A 27,835-nucleotide genomic window follows, 5' to 3' on the forward strand; every position below is an offset into this window, starting at 1 on the left:
CAAGCCTGTGGGCCCTGGTGCCACTGCACCTGATGCAACAGTCGCCCCTGGAAACATCTGGATATCTGACGGCTCGTTGAAGCTTTGCGGTGCTGATCTTGTGCAGCGCGACCACACATGCTGCAGTGAGAGTGGAGGCAGCACTGACACCTGTCCCAGCATGTGTGCAGCACAGGTAGGCTGTGGGGGCAGATCCTCTCTCTGCAGGTGATGGGGTTCGCAGGGGTACACCCTGTGAGAGCTCGCACCTCTCTTCTCAGCTTCTCTCAGGGCTCGTTAGATGGGTGGCTCGAGACGCTAGGGAGGCAGGAGTTAGGTTTTCTCCTTTGGTGTTAAGATGGCGACGGAGGCCTGAGAGCTGGAGAAGGGCAGAAAAGTCCAGTTGTTAGAGGTGAGTTAAAAACAGGGTTGCCACAGGAGAAAAGGGGTTTGAGGTGGTGCTCCTTGCTTGGAAATAATATTGGCCTTTTTTCACTAAGGTTTGCGCTGTGGGTCACACAGAGGTGCATTAATTTGCTCTGCATCAACCAGCTTGTTTTTAATTGCGGCCGTGAAAAAAAAAAATCCTTTTTATTTTACTGAGGTTTATATAGCGCGAACATGACTCGAATCGGGTGTCAGAGCGCTTTACATAGTACCAGTTGCATTACATGAGGGGAGGGGTGAGTCCAGGACTGCGTTCGGCGGCCGTAAATCAGTGACTACATGGACTAGAGCAGTAATAGTCAGAGCCCCTATGCAGAAGCAGCTGACCGTCAGAGAGGGGTGCTGGAAGGTTACGGTGCTGGTCAGACGTCTCTGTCACACTACGGGGCATTTACTTACATGCCAACATCACCTGTGTTTGCTCACAAATGCCAAAGGTCATACAATGAGCCAACAGGCTCGCAGGAATAAGACCTCCCAAACTCAGCGATAACAGTCTGCCCTAACAACTACAGACATTCTTTGTGAACTATTTTTAAAACAGACATGGCGCTCGGTAAACGAGGGAGCAGTGGGGGGGAGGTGAGTCTGGGACTGCGATCGGCGGCAGTGAGGCGCGCGCATGTTAATGCGCACTTTAAAAAAAAAACAATTATGATGTCTAGGCTAAAGGATACTGAAGTTAGGCTGTGCTGCTTCCGGAATGAACGGAAGTTACGTATGGCATGAAGAACCAGTAATGAGGCTAATAACAAAAAGAATGCATAAGTTAATGAATTGCAAGGCATGAGAAACTAACCAGCAATGGGTAGAGTTTCAACACCCATATCGATTACCAGATGTCTCGGAGAGACAGTGCATGTGCGCTGTCTAGCCGAGACCTAAAAAGGACGATCTCAACACTGGCAAAGTGCATTCTCCTAGAAAATGCTGCCAGAGAGCAGGGGTGTGGCTTGGTGAGTAAGATTGGGGGTGAGTGAGCTTCATATTTTCCAACAATCATATAATTTTAAAACACATTTTACAACAAGAAGGGCGCAGGAGAGGGGCTTAAGAGGCAGTGGAAAGGGAGAGGATTGGTAGTGATCCTTAGTGAGAGAAACCACAATATTTTGTAAACTAAATGGGGTATATTCTAAAGCACTTATGGCCGCGTTAGCAGCACTTTTCTGCCACTAATGCGGCGATATTATTATCGCCGTATTACCACGCTGTCGCTAACAGCCGCTAGCGACAGCTTTTAGGTGAAAATATCCATTTATAAGATCGCAACTTCTGTTAGCGATATTTATAGGCTAATGACATGCAAGGGAGGTGTTCTCATGCAATATCTGCCGTTAACCCAACACCTCCATTTTCACAAGGGGATTCCTTAAGTCAAGAGGACCACAAAAAATGGCTCTAACTGCAAATAAAGGCAGTTTTTTAAGACCAGAAAATATCTGGTCTTAAAATGGAGATAACCATTGGGGCCTCATTTCAGCGGGTTTTGTTGCTGGACCACGCTGCAAGCAATGTTGCTGCGCTGCCCTGCTACAAAATTAAAGGGCAGGACTGTGCACCATCAATAAGATTGGGCGCATTCCTAGGCCTCGCTCATGAAAAGTGTGTCAGTGCTGCAACAAGACAGCATTGCAACACTTTTCACTACCCCCTTCTTGCGACACCACAGATGCGCTGTATTCAATGGACAGTGCTTCATGACGCAAGTAATGACAGATACATCTGTAATCCTGACATATCTGTCTGTGGTAAAGTCACGCATTGTTGCAGTTGTGTCACAACCATGACGCAACTCCAGCAATGCATGGTGCCAGCCTATCCCTGTGGCACTACGTCACCCTTACGCGTAAGGTATTGGTGCAGTGCTGTCCATGAGGGGTGCCCGGATGTGGGCACAGTTGAATATCTATTGTTTGTTTTAGGGCGCTGGTGTGTCATCGTCTGAAAGCGTAGAAATGGTGGTGGTGCTGAGGGAGTTGACGAGAAATACTTTGGTGGCCTTGATCACTCTGCGATGTGTGCAATGATGGCGGTGGTGTACAGTAGGCATGGTGAAGACGTGATCTATACAATGATGGTTGGTCCAGGAGAATCCTGTGGTGTGGCTGTAGTTGAATGTCCAGCTGGCGGAGGAGATGTGCTCGACCGTGTCCTGCTATTTTGATCGCAGCGATAATTAGCTGCTTGACTCTGATGTTGTTGGGCTTCCCCAGGAAGGGGTGTTGTTCTGGTCACTGGGGATGTCCAGGTGGAACTTGAGTCCGCCGAGTAGGATATCGGCGGTGGATGGGAGAGCCTGGTGTGCAATGAGGTCTACAATGGTATCGGAGAATGGGGGTCCATGGCCAGTGGGGCCTGCAGATGAGTGTGCCGCTGAGGATGGTTTTGGGGTTGGTTCAGATCTGGAATTTGAGGTGTTCCATAGTCACCCTTGGGTCATAAGAGTGCGTGGTCAGTTGGAGTGTGCGCTGGTAGTTGATGGCAATGCCTCCTGCTTGACGTTCAAGGTGCTCCTCGAGGGTGATACTTCATCCATCTGGGATGACGATGGCGATGTCTGTTCCAGAGCAGATGTTGTCCCTGGAAGGCTAGGTGGCATCCAGGGTTGATGGCGCAGAGGGTGCTGTCGTTGCAGCGGTGGAGTGTCCAAGAGGAAGGCTCCTTGTTGCTGAGAGCAGTCCAGGGGTAAACAGATGCAAATGGGCTAGCCTATGGGTTGCCTTTGGCTTAGGAGACATCCAGTACAACTCAGGCAGTACACCATTAACTACGCAACTCCAACAACGCAGGTGCCTTTACATCGCATTTGATTACGACACATTGTGAGGTCAGTAATGGGGTAATTTAAAGCTTTTCGCGTGGGTATGGGTTTCGGTTGTTAAATATGAAAATTGGGGTGTGTGTAGGGGAAAAATATGGAATTTGGGGGGTGGTTTGGGATAGATATGGAATTTGGGGTGTGTTTTGGAGTAAGATATGGAATTTATGGAATTTGGGGTGCGTTTCGGAATAAGATATGGAATTTGGGGGGTGTTTTGGGGTATTATATGGATTTGGGGGTGTTTTGGGGTAAGATATGGAATTTGGGGTGTGTTTCGGGGTATAATATAGATTTGGGGGGTGTTTTGGGATATAATATTTAAAAATTGGGGTGTGCATGTGGGTCAAATTTGATTTTTGGGTGTGTTATGGGGGCTCAAAAAGGAATTCCTGGATTCACGGTTGGGTTTGCGATTCAAAGGTTAGTTTTGGGTTGCACTCACTGATGTGGAGATAGTGATATTGATGTCTCTGCTATTCAAATCCTACTCTACTGTTGCAATGTACCTAGTATTAGTATGCATGGGAATGGAATGTGATGTTATGGCATGGGTCGCAACCACGTATGTCCCTTTGGCACACAGGTGGTACGCCCGCTGTGCGTGGGCGCACAGCGGCCACCATTGAGATGTGCTGGGGGGGCTGGACAGCTGTGAGGTTATAAACACTGGAAAGAACATTGGATGGGGTGTGGACACGGGGATGTGTGTGTGAGCGGGTGTTGTAAAAACTTTAAAAAGTGAAGACTTACCTCGAAGACGGGTCCTGTGTCTTCGTGCTCCTGCGCTCCTGCATCTGCTTTCAGGAACAGGAAGTAGGAAGCCAGGCTCCCTCCTCAGGTCCAATCACAACACTGTGATGCGGCAGTGGGATTGGTATTTGGCAACGGGACAAGGCATGCAGTCAGGGGCTGGAGGGGTGGGCATGTTCTCCATGAAGGCTGTAATGCAGCCTGCATTGCGACAGGGTAGTGTGCATGACTGTTTTTGGCGCCCTTAGTGGGCTGACCAGACAGTCATTGCGCACTTGAGTGGGCATGCAAATCCGCCAATGCCTTGCCCCGTGCTTGGAGCAGTTCTACCCACCCTCCCACATGCGAGGGAAACGTAGCGCAGTTGCATCAGTAAGTTATCATCATGTGATGATTGTTAATCCTCTGCACTGCTTGGAAGCAGTGGGGTGATGCTCTTCCACCATAGCGGATGAGCCAACACTGGGGGTGCGTCACCTATGTGAGCTAGGACTGGGGGACTCGACCCCCAGGCGTCCTTCTCTATGCATCCCACCTTCTCCTTAACTAAACATTGGCACTGTTACACAATCTGCTGCACTCTCTCCAAATCTGTGACTCACCCAGGAGGGATTTCACAAGCCTGGGTACAGCAGTCACCTCAAAGTCCGCTGGTGAACCTGCCAATGCAGTTGATGCAGCAGGGACCCCTTAAGTGTGAAGTTGCAGCGCTCATGACACACAAGTTCAGTGCAGCTCAGGGGCCTCACCTTCCACAGTGTCCGGCCAGCCCAACATTATCCAGCCTGTGATGAAGAGAGGCGGCACCCACCATTGGTAATCCCCTCCATGCACCCGATGTAGTGGTGGATTGTAGTATGCGATGCAGACCTCCCTCCTTGGGCCACAGGAGTGCCTCTACTATTGACAGCTCCGAGGCAAGCAAGGCGGTCATCTCACACAGGACCACAACGTGTCTCCATGAGACCTGCCAGACTTCACCACCCGGTCCGGGCAATCATCACAAACCAATGTCTCCCGCCACGGCTCATCAACACCACAGCTCCTCCACATCCCACTCCAGGCTCTAGACACAGGTCCAGCGGGGCAACCAGGCTCCAGAAGCAGGTCCAGCGAGGCATCCAGGCTCCAGATGCAGGTCCAGCGAGGCGTCCAGGCTCCAGACGCAGGTCCAGTGAGGCATCCTGGCTCTCATCCTGGTCATCCTGGATGTTGGGTGGCTTGAGGGGGTTGTTGATGTGTGCTGCACTTGTCCCTGACTGCTCCATTCTGCAGTGTATTGGTTTCAATGCCTACTTTACAATGGAGGTTGACCAACAGGCTATTTTTTTCATTAGTGACAAAAAAGCTCACGTTAGGCTGACTAGTTTTCTCAAGCTAACGTCGTATTTTCTATCACCTTCATGCTGATGTTAGCAGCAGTTTTCATTGCAATTCCCTGATACTATCGCCATGTAGCGACGGCTTGGTAATACATCGCTAACATGGCGATAGTTTTCAGGGTTAGGCGGCGATAAAAAAACTGCCACTAACTGGCGTTTGCGGTAAGTATCAACGGGCCTTGAGACTATCCCCCTAAATATTTTTTAAGACTTTCAAAACAGAGCCTGAGAATGATTGTGTGCGTTTTTGTCTGTGTCTATAAAAATATTCCTGACAAAGTCCGACAGACACCTCACCATACCTGACTGAAAGCACCAGTACCCAATTATTTAGCAGAATTTTTTTTATTAGGGGGTGTAAGTCCCCAAACAACACCCCGCCCACTGACGCTAATTCTCTGCCAGAGAGGTTAAACGAGCAAAAAATCCATTCTCACTGAGTAAGGTGAACAAACAGCTCTACTTCAGCTCTTCGGCTCTTTAATGGACATAGTGCGAATCACAAAACGTTTCTAACTGGCACTATTTTGAGTCCTTTATGGTAAGTTAAGCCAGGGCTTGCTCCAAATATGTTTAACCACCATATTATGAAAATAAGATTCTGAAAGTGGTAATGTGCGACAAGAATGTTTATGCATAGTATTCGTTGTGAGGGTGATGTGTGCTGGTAAAGTATGAAGGCCCTGCTGAAGCTCAGCATATTTGTTCTGCTCCTAAACTTGTCTGCAGGAGAAGCTCTCGAAACGAGGATGTTCAGAAATGATAAGTAGTGATCCGAGTTCATAGACAAGCTTTTGTCTGACATAGAATTAGGTCAGAAAACACAAAATTCATGGGGATAATGCCCAAATTGTATGATGATTCTCAAAGTTCTTATTTACGCTAATTTTAGGTTTAGATGTCCTGAAAGGCATACGAGCCAGTGCGATAAGCGTAAAAATTCAAGTCGTATGCTCTATATGAGTCAACGTCATGGTGATCCGAACTCGTACCACTAACAAAATACCAAGGTGTGGTCCCCTTTCCTCATCCGGGTCAGTGGATCACACATATCGTATTACTCGAAAAACATCCTCGCTACCTGTAGTATGGTGCAATTTCCCTGTGGTCCGATGTCTAGCCTGGACGAGGATCCCTTATTAGAGGACTCCTTTCTGGTGGTTTTATATCAACACTTGCTGTTTATCTTCACTGGTGGTGGTTCACAGGACCATTTGTGAGTATCAAAGGAGCGACAACATTGTCAATTACATATTCTTGGATATCTGTTATTTTGGCATTGGAAAACTACTCACTACATGATCGAGATCTTTTCTGATTTATTGCCTAGGATGATTCAACCTTGGTGACGTTACATAGTGAGGACAATTGTGAATTTGTCCCAAGTCATAAGTGTACTGTTGTACTTTGTGTAAGCCCTGACGAAGTTCCCGTGGCACTAGGGGATCGAAACGCCTTGGCTGTGCCGGTTTTATGAGAAAAAATCGACATAATTTATAAATATGTTGAGAACAATAAGTGTAGTCATGCACATTTTAAATACAACTGTGTAATTGTGTTACATCGACTGATCATCCACGGTAAACAGTCAAAATATCGAGTAAAAAATATCGAATGGACATAATATCGAGTTTAAAATATAGAATGGACAAAATATCGAATGGACAGAATATAGACATCAAAAATATCGTTTTTAAGGTAAGTAATGTAATATCGAATGTTAAAAATATAGAAAGTTAAAATATCGGGTATATAATATAGGTTGCTAAAATTATCGAAATTTTAATAACATCGAATTTTTTATAGTGTTTTTTATGTTATTATATGTGTGAAAAGTGTGTATTTATGTTATAATTTATTTTAATTAATCAGTTTGTTTTTTTCATTTTTGCGTAATTTAATTCTGTAGCGGGTTGTGTGTATATAGGGGAATAGGGTGGGAAGTAATTTAATTATAATTAATTAAATAGGTAAATGTATTTATTAGTATTCATTTTTAATTAAAAGTTAATTAATTTATATTTGGTAATTAATTACATTTTAATTGGCAATTAATTGTAATGAATTGATTAATTGCTAATTATGTAAATGTTACTCATTTATTTTCTGTAGTGGGTTGTGGGTTTATAGGGGAATTGGGTGGGAAGTAATGTATTTATTATTAATTAAATATGTCAAAATATTTATTGGTATGTATTTAGAATTAATTGTTAATTCATTTTCTATGGGTAATTAATTAAATTTTAATTGCCAATTAATTTTATTTATTTTATTAATTGCTAATTATGTTAATTTTACTAATTTATTTTCTGTAGCGGGTTGTGGGTTAATAGGGGAATAGGGTGGGAAGTAATTTATTTATAATTAATTAAATAAATACATTTATTTAATTGTATTTAATTTGAATTAATTGTTAATTAATTTTTATTTGTTAATTAATTAATTGGTAATTTGTAATTAATTTGTATTAATAGGTAACTAATTGTAATAATTATTTTTAATTTGTAATTTTAATTGATTAATTATTATATTATATTAAATTGGTAATTACTTTCAATAAATTTTTAATAGAGATAAACATTTTTTTTTTAAATAATATATGAAGTATTTACTTTCCCTACTGTTACACTCTCTGGAGTGGGAATAGTGATTTTTACCCCTACGCTATCCAACGTTTTCCCTACTGTTGCACTCTTTGGAGTGGGAATAGTAATTTTTACCCCTACACTATCCAATTCTTTCCCTACTCTTGCATTCTTTGGAGTGGGACTAGTAATTTTAACCCCTACGCTATTCAATGCTTTCCCTACTGTTGCACTCTTTGGAGTGGGAATAGTCATTTTTACCCCTACGCTATCCAACGCTTTACCTACTGTTGCACTCACTGGAGTGGGAATAGTAATTTTCACCACTACGCTATCCACCGCTTTCACCACTGTTGCACCCACTGGAGTGGGAATAGTAATTTTTACCTCTACGCTATCCATGCTTTCCATACTGTTGCACTAACTGGAGTGGGAATAGTAATTTTTACCCCTATGCTATCCAACGCTTTCCATACTGTTGCACCCACTGGAGTGGGAATAGTAATTTTTACCCCTACGCTTTCCCTACTGTTGCACTCTTTGGAGTTGGAATAGTAATTGTAACCCCTACGCTATCCAACGCGCGCTTTCCCTACTGTTGCACTCTTTGGAGTGGGAATAGTAAATTTTTACCCCTACGCTATCCAACGCTTTCCCTACTGCTGCACTCTTTGGGGTTGGAATAGTAATTTTTACCCCTACGCTATCAAGCGCTTTCCCTACTGTTGCACCCATTGGAGTGGGAATAGTAATTTTTACCTCCACGCTATCCAACGCTTTCCCTACTGTTGCACTCACTGGAGTGGGAATAGTAATTTTTACCCTATGCTATCCAACGCTTTCCCTACTGTTGCACCCACTGGAGTGGGAATAGTAATTTTTAGCCCTACGCTATCCAACGCTTTCCCTACTGTTGCACTCTTTGGAGTGGGAATAGTAATTTTTACCCCTACGCTATCCAACGCTTTCCCTACTATTGCACTCTTTGAAGTTGGAATAGTAATTTTTACCCCTACGCTATCCAACGCTTTCCCTACTGGTGCACTGTTTGGAGTGGGAATAGTAATTTTTACAGCTACGCTATCCAATGCTTTCCCTACTGTTGCACTCATTGGAGTGGGAATAGTAATTTTAACACTCTTGCTATGCTACGGTAATAATATTGTATATTTATTAATAATAATATGGTATTGTTTTAACAAATACAATTTTATTATTTTTTATAACTTAAATTAATTAGTTAATAATTTTAAGGTTATTTAAGTATTTTTAAGTATATTTTAGTTATTTATTTTGAATATTTTTTTAATTTTACATTAATTTTAATACATTCGATATTTTTACAAAGTACAGATTTTTAAACGATATTTTTGATTCGATATTTTGTACTTACCTGTTTGTAGATAGGACTTCAATATTTTGGTAGTCGCTATTTTGGAGTCGATATTTTAAATGCCTATATTTTTGCAGGCGATATTATGTCAGTGATCCGTGGTCTAGAGAGCCAGTGATGCTTAGGAGCCCAACTTTATGTAGCAAACCCAACTCAGGGCTCGATTCCGATCCGGTAAAAAAATCCACCGTACGATTCGTATTCGTAGCCCTTTCCATACGAATCGTACCCGTCCGTCCGAGTCGCATAGTACGATCCGCATTCCGTGAATCCGTCCGAATCGTCGCGATAAGTACGTATTGCAAGGTTGAGACTGTGAACCGTACGACTCGTACACACGCCGTACGACCCAAATTTGTTTAATTTGAACTGGTGGTTGCAGGTGGGGAACACCAACACTTATTACTTCTCAACCAATTTTGATCCACACCAAGAGAGAAAAAAACAAGAAAAGAAAGAGGAAGCACTTTTAAAAGTGAGAAAGAGTCTAGTGGTGAAGTAACGAGGCCAGAGGTAGAATCAATACTGCACAGACTTGGTATTCTGCAAAGTAACCTTTAATAGATCCTCCCACAGTCTTCTTTTTCCAAGGAATAGGCCACAAAAATACTTTTTCCAAGGAATAGGGCACAAAAATCGATATATTTAGTAAAATATGACTGTGTATATGACAATTGTTACACAATTATTTTGTTGGTAGCCGGATGTTCCTAAGTATACACATATCAAAATGATGCCCAAGTCTGGCGGTTGCAAGAAAGAGGATAGATGCTGTCCAGGAAAGGTAACAAATATCATGGGTGCCCCCATTTTTATTTCCTTTGTAATTCTTGTCTTAAAAGGTTTGTCATACAAGCTGAATAGCTGCACCATTAACAATATACAAATAAATTACCTCCCCTTAGGAAGAAAGTGCAATAACAACACAAAAGAGAAATGAAGAAAATCACCACAAACTCTCATTTACAATCTACAAAAAATCAAATAACTGTGTAATTTTATTTCTAGAGCTTAAAGTGCTCACTTCTCCTGAAATGGCTTTCAGGCATCTACAAGTAGCAACAAAATGAGGAGGAGCAACAACAAAAATAGCATAACTGCAAAGAGCAGAAGGAACCACCGCGAGTGTCTGGTAACTAATGAACTGTACAGTTAAGGGCATTCTACATTTAAAAGGAGTGCCATAAAGAACAAATAATGGTTCGATTTTCTCTTCACAAACATTTTAACCATGCCATGCAGATCTCATTGTATCATGCAAGGGACTTCAGTTTGGACTTTAGCTGTAACAAAATACCAGTTATGGGAAATTAAGAAGAGTAACTAAGAGTTAAGCTTGAAGGCACCATACCTCAGGTAAATAGTCGCAATTCGGACCAATAGAAGACCGCCAATAGTTATTAGGGAACAGCCAACTATAAGTGTCTGCCTTAATTGAACATGCCAACAAATATGGGCACCCTCTGACAATCGGAATTGAGGCCAGGATGGATGCATTGGAGCATTTAATTAAATGTGGTATTATTTTGGCCATTTCTAAACACTTTAAATAACAGGCGTTGTTTCTTTCTTCCTAAATTCTAACTGTTCTCAATTGTCAGTTTGGAAGGATGGAAAGTTGAAATATGATCCGCAAGATGCACACCGATGTTGGCAGGGAGCAGTTAACGTGCTGCGTGAAGGGAATGTGCCCCCGTTAGGGAGCATGGAGTCAGTCATGGAAAGGCCTACTCAACCCTAATCGACCTCAACATCTGTTTTGTCAGTGTTAAGATTCTGAAGATGGTGACACATTCATTCCCAGACAATCAAAACGAAATTGGTGTAAGCCAAAATGATATTCATAACAAACAGAAGCGGCAGTCCCCATTTGCCAACTGAGCTTAAACAAAGTCCCGAGTCCTGTCCCTGCACTTTTGACTGCCTGCTGATTCACCCCCTGCCAACCAAGTTACAGCAACACTGCTCACAACCCAACCACTACATTGTTATCGCCTCAAATTATAGGTTACCCCACATTCCTGCATAGTGATGGGTTGCCCTGATTACCTCAGGGGTTTTCTGGAAAAAATTCCACACCTAGAAGGCACCCTGTGTCTTACAATGGGGCTACTCAGGTTAACTTCACCAAGGGTAGATTTGAGCGCAGTTGGAAAACTTTGCTCAGCTTGCCTGGAGTTTCTTGAATTTGTCAAAATTTACAAAAAGTTTCAAGGCAAACGTCTTGAAAAGTACCTAATATCTCCACAAGGACCAGGGTCAAGACACGTCTCCTGTTCTACACAATTAGAAACTAGGTTATTAATTTGGGGAGAGGGTGCCTTTCAAAAACTCAAAGCAGGATATGGCTAGGCTAAAATTCAGATTTTAGAGGCTTGCAGCCAGATTCATGACGCAAAATTACGATCGCAATAGCTGCGAATCAGCAATTGCGATCGCAATTCGAAGAAAAGGAATTCATCATAGTGAAAAGTACAAAATTGCGATTTCGCTAAAGAATAATTGCAAGTTTGAAAAGTAATTAGCAGAATCCAGGAAGAAGCCCTTTATCGAATCTGAAATTGCGTGAAACCATGGATTCTGTGAATTATTTTGCGAAATCGCAAAACAATCGCAATAGCTATTCAAGAAAAATCGCAAAATGCGAAAAAGCCAAAAATCGCTATTAGCGACGCGCAATTTAAGGAGAACCCAAACCAGGTGGTAACCATGAAGGAATTTTTTTTTTTTTAAATCCCAACAAACTACCCACAGGTACAGGCCTGACCAAACACACTTAAGGATACGCAGCTGGAGCATGAGGACTCTCACAATGCCAGGACTCTACATGATGGTCAGGCGGCGAAGGCTTCAGCGAGCAGCACGGAACAGACTCAGGATACAGGAGTGAATATTCCGCCAGCGGATCACCCTACTGGGCCAAACTGCAGAGCAAATCTACTCCAAGTACCGCCTGAATGGGGCAATGATCACTAAGCTAATCCGGTACCTCGACCCCCTGATGCAGCACCCAACATGGAGAACCAATGCCGTGGCCACCCATGTACAGGTCTTGTGCAGCCTACACCTCCTGGCCTCTGGAAGCTTCCAGGGGATAGTTGCATATGCAGGGGGGATCTCCCAGAGCACCATGCCCCGCTGCCTAAGGAGTTTCCTGGAGGCAATGCTGACCCGCCTAAAACCATTACATTACATTCCCAACCACCCAACAGGACTTGATTCAAACCAAGCTGGATTTCTACAACATTGCACAATTCTCCCAAGTAATTGGATGCTTAGACTTACCCACATCTGCCCACCTGCAGAAACAGAATACATGTACAGGAACCGCAAGTGCTACCACTCCCTGAATATCCAGATGGTGTGCAACGCTAAGACAATCATCACAGACATAGTGGCACAATACCCGGGGAGCACACATGACTCATTCATATTCCGGCACAGCGGCATGCACACACGACTGGCCAGGGGAGACTTTGGCGAAGGACACCTTCTAGGTAAGTACACATGTCACTAAATGGTACATTGTCATCATGTCGCTGCGCAGTACAGGCACTCACCCTCTGCTCCTTTCATTCAGGTGACAGCGCCTACGGTCTCCGTGAGTACCTCCTCACCCCATACCTCAACCCTGCCACACCACAGCAACGGCGTTACAATGCTGCACACATCCGCACTAGAAATTGCATCGAGAGGACATTTGGCCTTTTGAAGAGCCGCTTCCGCATACTGCACAAGACTGGTGGGGCCCTCAAATACGAGCCTCAGATCTGCTGCTGCATTGTGGCCGTGTGTGCAATACTCCACAACATTGCTACCAAGCGCAAGATACCTGTAGTGATATCTGGCAGTGAGTCGGAAAGGGACAACCGCCCACCTGCACATGCGCGTCATGCACGCGGGGAAAATCCAGCTGAAGAACACAGACGGCGCAACCAAATCACAATGAACTTTTTCTAGTGCACCCACTCCCCTCACCCAACACTTCACTCATGCATGACAATAGAAATATTGACATGAGTCTGATGTACTGTTATTGAATAAATATTATTGTTGGTTGCACAATAATATTGCATTATTTTCTAAAGAAACATTTGAGGTGTATTGCGTCATACATCTCCTGATTTGTTAGTGGGCATGCTTTTCTCATCAGCATGTCCCTGCCCGATGAGCATAAATGTCATTGGCGCCTCCGGCCCGAAGCTCCGAGTCGCCTCTCGACCTCTTCCTCCGGATGAGCACGTGATGCCGCAGTGGTCCTGCTGCTGCAGCGTGGAACACTAACCAGTGGCAAAGGCTGCTCGGGCTAGATGTTCCCTCACTAGTGTCATCCCCTCCTGCCTGGCTGTGGCTAGTTGCCTGCAGAGCCTGAACTGCAGTGGTTGCCTGCTCACGTGCCCGTGCCACATCTTGGCAGCATTGGACCATCTGGATTTGCATGACCAATGATCTACGGGACAGCTGGGAAGTTGCGGTGCCAATTAAATAATTGGAGCGCGTGTATGCCGAGAGGCGTGTTAGGAGCTGGTGGTGGCGGCGCCGGGTGAGGTCTCGCTGGCTCAGCATGGCATCAGTGTTTGCCTCCACAGCTGTGGTCATTCTGTCAATCCGGTCGGACAGCTGGCCAACATTCCTCGCTGTATTGTGCAGCTGCAGATGTATTGCTGGAAGGTGTTGTGCCTGTTGTTGGTGGACGCGCAGCATGCAGCGCTCTATTGAAAGCCCCGGCACACGCACAGTCATCCCCTCCTGCTGGCGCGTGGCGTACTTTGGCACCGCTCCCTGACCTGTCCGCTGGACTGGGTGGGCACAGTCGGTGTGCGTTGTGTTGGTGGCCTGGCGGCTGCTGGTGTTGCCAATGCCACTGGCATGGGTCTCACAGCTGGCGATAGTGGTGCTCCTGTCGTCACTGGCATTGCAGGTGGTGTTAAGGCTGCTGGCGCTGGTGCTTGCCCTGATGGACCTGGTTGTGTGGATGGATCTGCCTCACCCTCAGAATCCTCATGAGTTCCGTCAATTTGCAGCCCCTCACTGTCACTGCTGGTGTTTTCAGCGCCACCTGTAAAGTGGACGTTGATTAATTACATGTATCTTTCACATGGAAGGTTGCTACATGCAAGCAGGCTACCATTCCCTGACTGGCTGTGGGATTGACTCTATTAGGACATATCTGGCTGTATGGGGCTGAATGTAAATTGTGGTCAGACAACATGTCCAACAATGCAATAGGGATATTCTGGTTTGCATGGGCTGCATGACTGGGGTTTCTTATGGGTAGCTCTAGGGTCATGGCCATTGTTAGGGGACAGGGTCGCAGTCGCATGGCACTTACCTTAGCTTTCTTGGGTGGGTTGGGAGGAGTCCAGCCGGGTTACCCCCATGCATGCCCCAGGTTGCAATGTGTCCTCAAAGAGATCCTCCAATGGGGTGTTGGGAGGGACTTTTGGCTCTCCCTCTCCTGTTGCAAGGCGCTCGCCCAGCCTCTCGGCAACCCTCTCCTTGGCATGACCTAGGAGGTCGTACCACCTCTTCTTGAGATCGTCAATTGATCTCTGGGTGACTCCAACAGAGTTTACTTTTGCTCGGATGCGCAACCAAAGTTGCTGTTTGTCGGCCTCTGGCACCCTCCTGGAGTCCTTCCCAAACAGTCTGTCATGATCTTTACAGACTCCCTCTATCAGGTGTTCAAGCTCCTGTTCGGAGAATTTAATTTTCGCTTTCTCCCTGTGGAACTGGCCCCTGCTGCTTCCTGTGACATTGCTGCAGTGTGGTGTATTCTGAATCAATGCTGGAGGTGGTTTAGAGTGGAGCTCTGGGCAGTCCTGCTTCCAAATCAGCCTCAGTAATCAGAATGAGGGAGGGAACTGCCTGCTTCCTAGTTGTGATGTCATGACTGTGCTCGAAATGCGACTTCCCGTTTTTGCGATCTCGCTAATAGCGAGATCGCAATTTCAACACGGAAATTGTCAGATTTTGCGATTATTCTGCAATTTTAGGAAAATCGCTATCGGCTTTTGCAGCCGAATGCGAATTGCTATTTTTTATCGCATATTTTCATGAATCCCATTATGCGAAATCTAAATTGCGATTCGGTATTAATCGCAATTTAGAATTCGCAGAAAATGGTTTTCATTAATCTGGGGGTTGCTGCCCAAACTTGGTAGCTGCGAGACAAGCAGCCGGCAATTCCAAAAAATTAAATCATGTTAAGTTAAAACAGTAACATTTTAAAGTCAATAAAACACCAAAATAAAATTCCCAAACCAACTTAGAAAAAGAAAGAATTACTAATAATACTTTAATTAATAAAAATACATTGAAATGATCAAAACTTGGAAATGGGAATAAGAGATATGTATTTGTAAATTTTTAAGGAAAAGTGTATCTAGAAAAAGTAAAATGACAATTTAAAACCTCATTTTCTTGTTGATCAAAACCTAGGCGCAATTTCAATCCAACTGCAGTGGAAACAATGTTGTACACACCAAGCAGGTTGCTGTGGTCAAACATTTTACCTCTGGACCTTATGAATATTTTGGAAACCAAAGCCTTCCAGGGGAGTAACCCCCAGATTCATCAAGAACACATTTAGCGATTCCTTATTAGCGAAAAATACCGATTCGCTATTAAGGAATAGCAAAATGCTATTCATCAAGAAATCACTTAAAAAATAGCGATTTCTAATAATTCCTTACAGCCAGATTCATCAAACTAAAATCGGCTCGCAAAGTTCCAGATTCTGAGAATCTGGCCCTTTGCGAGCGCTATTTTTGCATTTGGGATTTATCATCCCTAATGCAAAAATCGCAATTCTAGAAATCGCTAAATTGCGATTAATTGCATTTTAAGAATCTCAATTTGAGATTCCTTAAATGCAATTCATGAACCATTTTAAGATTGCGAATTTGCAATCTGGGGGCGCTATTTACCGTGAAGTCTAACTACGTGATAAATAGCAAAAACTTTTTAAAATGCACTAAATTACATTTTTCAAAGTTTCATGTTGAGCACACACATGCCCTAGGGGCATGTGTGTGCGCAACTTATGTGCACACATAAATTTCAAGGGTGCAACAGGATGTCCTTTGGACACCCCTGCACCCTTGAAATCGCAATCTCAATTTGCGAATCGCTAATTGCGATTAGCAAATTGAGATGGTCTTCCCATTCGTTCCTATGGGCCTCTAGGTCCATAGGGATGAATGGGGAGATATTCCTTAATTGCGACTCGCAATTTGCGAGTCGCAATTAAGGAATTATTAGAAATCGCTACTTTTTAAGTGTTTTCTTGATGAATAGCATTTTGCTATTTCTTAATAGCGAATCGGTATTTTTCGCTATTAAGGAATCGCAAAATGTGTTCTTGATGAATCTGGGGGGATAATTGCGACTCGCAAATTGCAAGTCGCAATTCAGGAATATCTCCCCATTCATTCCTATGGGCCTAGGGGCCAATAGGAATGAATGGGAAGACCATCTCAATTTGCTAATCGCAATTAGCGATTCGCAAATTGAGATTGCGATTTCAAGGGTGCAGGGGTGTCCAAAGGACACCCTGTTGCACCCCTGAAATTGATGTGTGCACATATGTTGCACACACACATGCCCTTGCGGCATGTGTGTGTGCAACATGGAAACTTTGAAAAATGCACTTTAGTGTATTTTTAAAAGTTTTTGCTATTTACCACATAGTTAGACTTCGCAGTAAATAGCGGCCCCAGATTGCGAATTCGCAATTTTAAAATGGTTCATGAATTGCATTTAAGGAATCTCAAATTGAGATTCCTTAAATGCAATTAATCGCAATTTAGCGATTTCTAGAATTGCGATTTTTGCATTTGGGATGATGAATCCAAAATGCAAAAATAGCGCTCGCAAAGGGCCAGATTCTCAGAATCTGGCCCTTTGCAAGCCGATTTTAGTTTGATGAATCTGGCTGCAAGTTCCAAGAATGAAGCTGGTGAGGGTCCATCTCCTACTGAAGCTGTTGGTTTTGGTTACTAAACTTCTAAGTGAAACAAAGCTTGATTTTGCGAAGGCTGTGGTCTCTGTCACTGGGATAGATTTACAGTTCAATGATTGGCCTTTTTGGATTTCAAAATTGACTAGTTGAGTAACGGTCTGGACTATAGCTCAGCAGGACTCCCACACTATTCCCTTCTGTTTCTTTCAGCACTTCCTCTTTGAATAACTGCAAACACTCTCAGAAACTATAAATCCAAGATGGCTAAACTCTTCTTTTATCTGCGGTGCTATGCCTCTCCTCTAGCCAATTACCTATTTACATAGGCTGTCCTCCGCTCATTCATGGGAAAAAACTGAAGTTCTCTCCTTTTGGGGTTTGAGAAAGAAGTTTAGGATGACCCAGAAATCTGGGGGCAGATACTGCCAGCCTTTTCAGGCCATACCAAGTAAAAAGTAGAAGTGTGAAAACTTTCCATGTTCTGACAGGAGTTAAATGGTGAGTGTTAAGCAACAAGATAAACCTCGGCACTCCAATTTGTTAAAAAATTAATTCATGGATAATTATCCTATTCGTTGTGACCCTCTACCATTGATTCAAAGACAAACAGTAAAATTTCCAAAGTTGGAGGGCCTAATACAGTGTACCCCCTGTTGAATCAGCAGCTGACACATGTTTTGTTACAACATTAACTTTTTCAAGGCTTAGATAAACATTGATTAAAATTCAATTGGCTTCCATAGTTGTTCAAGGTCTTTTAGTAAGGATGACAAGATCCTGTTTAATGGCTCTGTATGTAATGTTCAGCACAAAGTTATCACTGCACAGTTTTTGTGGATCCGTGAAGGTATCAATCAAGCATTAAGTGCTGTGGCGCATCTAATTTGGCCAAACAGTTTTGTCAAACTGACCCAAAATTAACAGCGAAAAAAACAGGGAAGTCTTTTTTTTCCCTCATTCGCCTCCAACCACAGCTAACATGAAATCCAGAAGCTGCTGCTGTTACTCCGCAAGGAGAGGTAGGCCCTGGAAATCGATCCTGCCCTTCAGCACTACCAGCAGCAAACCCACTTAATTCATCAAGAACCTACATAAACCTGTGTGAGTACGAGAAAGCGGAGGGCTGTGGCTGGCAAGTCTGCTGCATTTAAGAACCCTTCCCAAGGATTCGTCGTCTAGAGCCCTAACAATTGTCCTTTGAGATCAGTTTACTTAACGCCCCTCCGGAATTGTATATTGAATCCCTGGAGTGAAGGTAACTTCGAAACATGTTCCGAATCAGTTATCTCAGCAGCACAAAGTACACTTTTTAAAAGTTACTTTTCCGCTAAAGTTATTAAAAATTGATGGTCACCATTGAATTAGATTCAAGAAAGTCAGTCGAAAATAGCATTTATTCATTTTGCTACGATTTTCCTAAGCAAAAGTATGAAAATATATACCTAAGCCTGTTCATAAAAATCAAGCTTCACCTACACAATGAAAACTGCTTTTGGGAGAGCATACAGTGTTCAATATGAAATATATATTACTTTTATAAAAGAGGCACCCAGCTCTATGAGCTTATGATGTGCATTTGAGGGGTGACTTATCTGATATATAAAATAGGTTTACCTACATGGCAAAGAATTGTCCCTGCTTGATGTGCTGCAGTGCTTTCAAACTCCATCCTAGCTGGAGTATTAGGAGTTCCTGGCAGCCACAGAATTCTGTAATATGCAGCCATAAAATATTGTAATAAACACACTGCAATGCACATATGAAATTTAACTTACACACCACCGGTCCTTATCCTGCTTTATCTCCTAAGGCCTTAAAAGAGAGCTGAATAGACCCACTAGGTAAATCCAAGTTTACGTGTACCATTTTGCAGCAGTAGAGGCATTCTGGCTGAATAGCAGTGTCACTAAATCCTAACCCCAACAAATAGAGGATCTAGAAAATGACAAAGAATTTGGAGTGACCGTGCAGAAAAGACATATTTCTACAGCCACCATTTTAAGGTATTTCCAGACAGAACCTAAAATTAATCTCCACTGTGATGCATATGGCACTAATCTGAAAAGCATCCAGGCAATCAAAGAATGTAAGAAATAAACCAGTTTAACCCCTGCTGGAAGCAAAGGAATAAAGATGACTTCATTAGTATGGTTTTAGTAAGAGGCTTGATTATGGTATCTGATTTGAATGAAAAATGAATCCAGTGGCACAGAAGCAGAATTTATCACCTAGAAATGTAAAAAAAAAAAGACTATTCTGTACATGATAGGTATTTAGATGCTATTCAAAAAGGTGTTTCTGATAGACTGAAGGTAGTTTTTAAAAATCTTTTTATTTGCATTTTTAATATCAACAAAGTTTTGCAAGTATCTCATTAGTACATATTGAACAGTTCCAAAAATCATGTCACTCACATCTTCGCCCAACAAAATCAATTTTAAAGCAATCTGTCCGTACCCATCAGGAGTCATATCCCAATTGTTACTTATTATAATGAGAATATTGTTCTTGTAAGCAGTAAGGGTTATCACCGTGTAGGGAGTGTTTTCTATTCAAGCTCCATGGACATAGTAACCAAAAACTCCACTAACAAACTTTAATAACTTTAAATGCATTGTGACCAACTCAGCTATATGAAATATAATGACATAATCATTCCCAGTATTTGATTGCAAAGGTTCCAATGCTATGTTACCTATTACTTAGCCTACAATGCTTTGTCATAACTTTGTCTTTTTTAATTCAGTAAATACTCATCCCATGTCGTCAACCGCATGACTGATAGTTGTGGTTATCTGCGGTCAACAGTGTGTCATTTTTAGCATACAACCATATATACAGCTCTCCAAACCATCCAACAGAGACGTTTGCAGGAATTGTCATGTAAGAGATTCCTGCTTTTTGGCGACAATCATCGATTCATCTGTAAACCTATTTACCATTTATTTTCCTTTTTGAGTCTATTTGTTAGCCCCAGTATATAGTTTTCAGGAATCAATACCCCACTAAGTTAGTCACTTATTGTACTAGTTATCTCTTTCCACTAGCTTCTGAGCTCCGTTATTAAAGCATTACCATGTGGGTGGATCTCTGGGTCAGTCATATCATAGCATAAAATGGCGAAGGGGGCTCCCTGCCATATCATGCAAATGACTGGTCTATGGTGAATAAAAGTCAAACATTATAGGTTTGGCTAATGCAATGGGTGAAAACATGGCTAATGCTGCCATTTTCAGCAGATATAGTGGGAGATGCATTCTAGTATTTAGTTAAGACAAGGGAGTTTATGTGGCACGTATAACTTCAAACTGTATTCACAACATAAGCAATTCCCATCTATGTAGCTCTTAGTGAAGTTAAAATACTTCCTGTAAGAACAGACATACATTTGGGTTGTGTTAACGTTATGAATAAATTGAGATGTGTTACATCATGAACTGCCAGTGAGAAACAGTTCAATAATGAAACATTTTAGAGGAATTCGACTTATAGGGGCTTTCTAATTCTGTATGAATACTGAAAGAGCTTTCACTTATTGCATTGGTAAGTACACAATTGGAGACCGCTAGTGAAAATTTTTCATTTATGTACGGATATGATGTAGAATGAATATTTAATATTTCCTCGTATACCATCACATGAGTGACAGCATAGAACACATGTTCCCACCGTTTAAATGTGTAATATTTTAGTTCATGATGCCAATAGCTGTCACAGGTTGTTTGACAGATTATCAACATCTAAATGATCACAAAAAATAATTGCTCTTAAAACTATAAATATTGACTTTACATACATATAATGTAGAGAATTAAAATATCAACTATAACAGCACTGAGTTTCAAAACATCGACAATAGGTAAGTGTACATATTTAAAGAAAGTTAAAATTATTGTATTAAAATAGGTAAGATTATTTTTTTACTTTGTAATGCATTTTTAAGAGACTATATTTGACTGTAAATACATTGTAAATATTAATTAAACAACTTTTTGAAAATGTAATTCAACTAAACACATGTAACCTTAAAGTATATTTCACTTACAAACATTTAAAGAATCTAATATTAAATTATAAATTAATTTATAAAAAATATATTTTGCTATAAAGTTATATTAGGAAATGCAACACAATATATAAACATGTAAAATAATATATTGTTTAACAATTGTAAACATATTATTTATCATTATATTATTTATAGTAAAACAAATATTTGAATATATTATTGTTGGAAATCTGAGATTTAATTGAGAGGGTGAAACCCATCTCAAGCAACAATCATTGTCAGTGTGAACCAAAAAAGTCACTAAATTAACCTGTGCTTAAGAATTTGGTAGCTTGGCACAAAGCAGTCAGGCTTGAATTTGAACCAGTGTGTTAAATATGTTGGCAGCACTCAGGTAGTAATAAAGTGAACATAGAAAACAAGAAAAATCCCACACCACTCCAGGAAAATAGGGAACATTTTAATAAATAATTGGACAACAAAAAAACAAAAATCCAATCAGTAAAGAAGAGCTTTGAATTTTTATATTTTTAGTAAAAACTAGCATCTAAGAGATCAAAGCGCCAACCACATACATCTAGGGGCAAAGTCAAAGGTCATGGCCAATTGCGAGGGATTGCGGTTCAGGTACACAGGGTTGTTTGGGCACAGTTTCTCTAGTCAAATTTTTAAATACACTGCAACCTGCCCTAGGGGCTGTGCAGAGCTTACCTTAAGGATGAGACATGTATTAAAAAGGAAAGTTTAGTCTTGACAAAGGGGTTATTTTACCAAGCTAAATTGGTAGTCTAAAACTGCATACGGGCTGTGATTGAAGCCCTGAGACGTCCTTTAAAGGGCTATTTAAGTGGGTGACACAATAAGTACTACTGCCCCATTAGTAGCATTTAATTTACAGGTCATGGGTGCATGTAGTACCTTTTTACTTCAACTTCAATCTTAGTAGTAATTTTTAAGAATGTCTGAGAAGGTAAAGCTCAGTGGGACAAGGAAGTTGGCTGTGTCTGAATAGGAGACGTGTTTGCCTGGAGGCCACTGGATAGATTTGTGATTAAGATTTCTATGTTTGGACTTAGTCTCCTTTTTGGCAGTCGAAAATATCTAGCGGGATGAAGCTGCAAGCATTGGCAGAATCGGGCTCCAGGGGATGGATACCCTTTCAAATATAAGCCACTGAACAGGATTTGCTACTGCCGAGAAGAATGTAGCAGTAGCTAATGCAAAGTCAGGCCAACCGGCAATGCACCTTGGGCTTAGAGTCACTCTCGTAGTCTTGGGTTTAAGAAGCAAAGCAGCCGTCAAGAATCTGAACAGCCCTCTGAGGGTATAAGGCAGGCTTCATGCAGCAGGGAAGTCCTCTGGTAGCAGCATGGCAGTCATGTGATGGTCAAGGCATACCTCAAGCTTCAGGGCAGTCTATTTAAACACAAGGAAGGACTTCCAAGTGTTTTCCACATGCCCAGGAGTGAACTAAAGAGTGGATGTGATCGTCCAATTTTCATACCTGGTGCCAGCTTTGAAGTGGTAGAAACATCTGGAGTTTTACCCCCACAATTCATTCTAGAATGTCTTCATCCCTGGACTATCTCAAGATGTCTGTGGTAACAAAAGCCTGTGGTCAAGTTCATTGTGGGTGTGTTGAGAAAGCTTCTTTGAAAATGTAAGTGGGGTGAGAGAAGCTCTGCCCCTCCCATCCTTGCTGGATTCCCCATCCTGCCAACATTTAGCTCTCCCCTTACGTTGTTGTCCTGGATGAATACATGAAGACCAACTTCCTACTTCATCTAGTCATGTGATGCAGGACACAGTCTACAGGCACCAAACAATTAGGACAAGCAAATGTCAGCTTTCGAAATGTGGCAATAGCTGTCGACCTTGAACCTGGGATACTGGGCTCAAGTCTTGGCATGGACTAGTATAAAACATCCTGTGATTCTGCACAAATCACTTAATCTCTCCGGGTCTGATTAAAAAAGTAATGTGTTCATCTGTAATGCTACTGGTGCTCATGTACAGTACTCTGTTACCTTCTGGTCGAGTTTGTGCTAAACAAAACTAAGAAAGAAAGAAAGAAAGAAAGAAAGAAAGAAAGAAAGAAAGAAAGAAAGAAAGAAAGAAAGAAAGAAAGAAAGAAAGAAAGAAAGAAAGAAAAAAGAATGGGAACTTAAAATCTGACGTTACTTTTATCACCTATGGGCTATGGGTTTTCCCGCTGGGTGCTGAAGATCCTTGATACCCATTGTTCATGACAAAGCCAGCTCGTCATAAGCACAGGGCAGGAAACACCCATGACGAGCTGGCTTTGTCATCAGCACTGAAGGGGTTAAAGAGGATTTTAAATTACAATTCTTTAAAGACTAAACATGGCATTCCTAACTTTTCCCAAATACAAGTTATCACTCATTAAATGTAATAAGGTGATCCAATGTTAACCTATGGGAGAGGTAGGCAGTGCAGTAGTGAAAAATAATTTCATTTAAAAACGAAAAGAATATATCCAAACGTTTAAATATACTGCATCATTACCTAAGGGCCATGTAGAGTTTGCCATATGGGTGACACATATAGTAAAAAGGAAGGTTTAACCTTGACAAAGGGGTTATTTTACCAAGCTGAATTGGTAGTTTTAAACTGCATACAGGCTGCAATAAGACACCTGAGACATATTTTAAACGGCTACCTAAGTGTGTGGCACAATAAGTGCTACAATGTAACTTCGATACTATAGACATTTGACAAAATAGAGTGTTGTGAAAAAGTAGATTCACTATTCTAAGTAAAATGAAACACTGTAAGAATTTGGGTTACTGGTTGATGGGGGTGAAACCCTAGTCAAGCAGCAACCACATCTTGTCAGGGTGAAGTCGCAAGCAAACTCCAAGTTAACTTGTCCTCAACCCTCTGGTAGTTTGGCACAGAGCAATCCGGCTTAACTTAGAGTAAATGTGTTAAGTATTTGTGCAACACTTTACATAGTAATATAGTGAAAACACTACACAGAATGCATCCAAATTAACAAAATAGAGTGGATTTTATCATACAAAACAAGACCAAAACATCAAAAATTCAATCATTTTACCCAGAGATGTGCAGTTTTAAAGATTTAAGATAAATTAGCCCAAAAAATCCCATAGCTCCACTCACGGCTTTCTGGTCTTGCGAGACCGGGAGAAATTCACAAGCTCAGGCAGACCACAATGGAGCATAGTTAGGATACAGGGACTAGGTCAGTCCCAAAAACAAGTTACCTTCTCAGTACAGTGCAAAGAGTCCTGTCACAGAGGAGGGGGTTGTGAAGCGCTGCAGATGGTTGTTGCTGTAGCACAAATATCCTGTTGTATTTGAATGCTAGTGCTTCATGGTGGCACTCACCGTGCATGATGATGCTGTAGTTCGCCGCCAGCTAGCACGTTTGCCACTGTGAAGAGCCCAAAAACTTCAACCCAGTCTTACTGAGGCCATACAGGGGTCCAGGGGAATGCATGGAGATCATGGGCTTGCTCCAGCTAGTTCTGGGTGCTGGTTCATGTGGTTGTGAGACTGTTATGATCATGTGGTGGAAGGCCAGCAGACTAGCCCTAGGATCACTCTGGGAGTCCTAGTTTCATCTGCAGTACCAAATCCCTCTGACTCAGGCAGCAGGGTAGCAGGGCAGCTGGGCAGCAGGGAAGCAATCCGAAAGGCACCAGGCCAGCAATGCAGCAGTCAAGCAGGACAGCAGTCCAGTGAAGTGGCAGTCCAGTGAAGTGGCAGTCCTTGCAGCAGCACATCAATCATTCATCCTGGCAGAGTGTCCATATGTCCAGAAGTGTACTAAATAGTAGGCGTCTGATGTCCTATATTTATACCTGGTTCTTTCATCAGAAGTGTTGGGAGAATCTAGACGTTTCCCTTTAAAGTCCACAGTCTTTCTCTCTTCCGTGCCCTGGCTCCAGACTAACTACAGGGGGTATGCAGCCTTTTGTGTAGAGGCAGGACACAATCTATTCAAGTGTATGGCTGTGCCCAGCTCCACCCTCCATCCTTCCAGTGATGGCCCAACCAGGCTCACCCAATCCCTGTATTGTGTGTGGCTGTCTAGGAGGAATACACAAAGCCCAACTGTCAGCTACACCCAGTTGTGTGACTCGAAGGCAGGCTGCAGGCACCAAATGGCTAAGGCAGGAAGATGGCAACTTTTCTAAAAGGGGCATTTTCAAAATTGTAATTCAAAATGAATTTACCATAAGATAGGATTTTTCCGTTCAATTACAACAATACCAAACATGAACCGGTCACCTGTTCCCATCTTATTAAACTTAATAAGGTATACCCAATTGTATCTTATGGGAGAGGCAGGCCTTGAAGTAGGAAAAATGAATGTAAGAGTTTTTCACTACTAGGACATGTACAACTTAAAGATTAAATACACTGCACCCTGCACTTTGGGCTGCCTAGAGCCTACCCTAGGAGGAATTTATATGCACGGTTTGGGCCTGGCAAAAGATTTACCTGGCCGGGTCAAAATGGCACTCTACAACTGCATATACAGGCCACAGTGGCCGGCCTGAGATATGTTTAAACGGGCACTTATGTGGAAGGCACAATCAGTGCTGCAGGGAGTAGCATTTTTTCTACAGGCCCTAGGTACATGTAGTACCACTTTACTAGGGACTTAGATGTAACTTAAATATGCCAGTTGGGGATTAGCCAATGTTTTAAGGAGTGAGCACATGCACTGTAGGACTGATTCATTGTGGTAAAGTGCACAGAATATGAAGGCAAGTGAAAACAAGGTCAGCAAAAAGGAAGGAGGTAGGTAAAAAGTTTGGGTGAGGACCACCCTAAAGCTGACAGTTCTATCAAACACACATCAGGTAAAATGCAGTCATGGGGCCTCACATATATTATTCTACCTATTGTACAACATACATTATGAAAAGTGCAAACATAGGGGGGATTTACATTTACAGTCCAGTCTAACAAATAGTGGGAAAAGTATAAATATAGAAGGGGTCATAATAACTATTCCTACTCCATTCTGAAAAAACTGGAAAAAAAGAGCATACCGCGGCGAAGGGTAAAATGTATTATTGTAAATCCAGTGTGATTAACATTGGAGAAAGTGTGAATTTTAACTCCAACTCATCAAACATTGGGTAAAGCACAAGCAGCGAAGGAGTCAGGTCTACTATTCTAACTGAAATGTATCGAAAAATGAGGAAAGTGCATACACTTCGATAGCGTTCCGATATAATAGCGTTTCTCTAGCCCAACAAAGATTGGTAAAAATACATAATGTGGGTGGTTGACTTTTATTATTCTAACAAGCATTGAGGAAAAGGCAGACATTTGGATTTGGATTTCCTACAGAAATCTCCCTAACACTGTTTTGAAACTCTGCAATGTTTGTTCAATGACTGATAAGAAATGTCTGTCTACTACATGAAGCCACGGATACCCCTATGCTGCTGACATTTCTTAATTTTCAGTTTTTGCATCCAACCTAATTTATGAATATCACATGAATGTTCTGCACAATAGTCTCCAAAGCATCATGAGAACTCACACTGCATCCCCGTTGTGTTAGACTTTTGCAGAGAACCAACCTGTTTTATTTCACCAAGCTGGCACTTACATTTTCTCCTTTATATATTAATGCTCCCAATTTGCTTGGTATGGATAATTTCGCTTATGGTCCTTAAGTTATGCTCTGTCTTGTTTTCATAATGCATTTTTTGCATAAACATAATACTCATGTTTTTACATATTGATGCTCTGCAATTAGTTACTTATTAATGTTATGCCACATAAACATTCAATCATGGATGTCTCCTCTGCCAGCCCTGCAAAATTCGGGTTAATAGATGACTCCATGTTACTAGGTTGTTTTTTTTTCAAACCTGGATATTCAGTTAACAAATCAGAAAATAAATGATTGGTCAAAATACTGGAGAGGTATTGAAAATTAGTGACCTGGGGCCATGCAGCCATCTGGTAACAGTCTACAGAATCCAGTACTTTTTGCTGCTACCTACCTCTGCATTTCTATTAATGTGGTTCTATAATAGTGAGGGGTTGCTTTGAACTATGCAGTTAATATCCAGTTCAAGTTTACAGCCAAAAAGTATTTAAAGTGAGACAAAAAAGCATTTACGGGAAAGTAATCACATCATTTTCTCAGGAAGATTCTGCCCATATATCTCAACTTTTTGAGACTCCAAACAGGTTGACATAAGGTGTTTGTGGCTGGTGGTCCAGTATAATCATTAGTCTTGTATGGTAATTGTAATTGCATTTATATAATTCTTACTACCCCTGATAAGGCAGCAAAGCACTTTTTTGGTGAACAGCTCGCTACTCTGAAACCCAAAATGGATTAGTGGTGAATTAGTATTGGGAGATAATAAATTAATTTCAGTGGTGTACATGTGAGTTTGTTATTTGGATTGAAAAGGATAGTGGAGGAGTAGAAGAGGAATGCATTTGCATTTAAATAGCACTTGCTGCCCCTGATGAGGTAA

Source organism: Lissotriton vulgaris, chromosome 1_1 (assembly GCF_964263255.1).
Source record: "Lissotriton vulgaris chromosome 1_1, aLisVul1.2, whole genome shotgun sequence".
In the NCBI taxonomy this organism is placed as follows: Eukaryota; Metazoa; Chordata; class Amphibia; order Caudata; family Salamandridae; genus Lissotriton; species Lissotriton vulgaris.